This window comes from Cryptotermes secundus, unplaced genomic scaffold, assembly GCF_002891405.2.
Source record: "Cryptotermes secundus unplaced genomic scaffold, Csec_1.0 scaffold511, whole genome shotgun sequence".
Taxonomy (NCBI): domain Eukaryota; kingdom Metazoa; phylum Arthropoda; class Insecta; order Blattodea; family Kalotermitidae; genus Cryptotermes; species Cryptotermes secundus.
The window spans coordinates 627,458-628,467 of NW_019727101.1; positions in this window are offsets into that span (position 1 = coordinate 627,458).

Here is a 1,010-nt window from a genome sequence, read left to right on the forward strand (position 1 = left end):
CTGGGGACAGAGTTCTGCCCCCAGCAGGCAAGGAGCTGTTACTGCCCTCCACTAAACTCGAATCCGTAGCGGGGGCGGCTGGAGCAGTGACCTGTGCCCAGGAAGTTCCGAATCATCTCCATTAATTTGGAATCCAACTCAGGCGGGGTTGTGTGAGTAACAGTTACACGTTCCTCCTGACAATGACTCGCTTGCCTGTGCGCGCCACACCTACGTCTGGAGCGCCGTGTATTTCTGGCTCTTCGCTATAAGAGTGCATTTCTCACACGTACAGTCCCGGTACTTACAGTAACGTTTGTGGCCCTTAACAGGGATTTTTAACCAATGATTGCGACACCTGGTAAAATTTGTGTAGGAGTTCGTGGTATCTGAACTGCTGGCAGTGGCCTCTGAAGTCCCTGGAGGCATTCGAGTGCGTTCATTATCCATCTACACACCTCTCACGGACACTGGTACCTGTGCACGTGAGCTAACCCGTACTGAGAGAGCCCGCTCTGGCCCACACGCACTTCCACAACCAACACACCTATGATACTTCGTAATACGGGACTGCGCCGTCTGTTTTGCGGAGCGGGACTCACTCATGTGGAGTGCTGGTAACCCAGGCAAGGGGTCTCGGAAGGGGGGGGGGGAGACTGAATTGGAACTTTTGCGTTTCGCTGACTGTGTTCGTTGCAGTGGGTTGGAGCGCCAGTGCAGAGGGGTTCCGCGGGGAGGGAAATTTCATTGCGAGTTGCATCGTAAAATCCCGCTACATTTGGATTGTCTCGCCAAAACAACAGACAAACTGACGTGCGCCGTCTCTCTTCGTGCGCATGTTGCTACTTCACGTAAATTATACAGGGTGTCCCAGGAGGAATGGTCCAAACTTCGGGAGGGTGTTCCTTATGTTAAAGTATGCCGATATAACCCAAAACACCTATGTACAAAGTTGAACGGTTACGGAGATAATGGCCAGAGAAGTGTCAAACTTTGACCGGTGTTACACACTTGTTGATTACAAAATACAT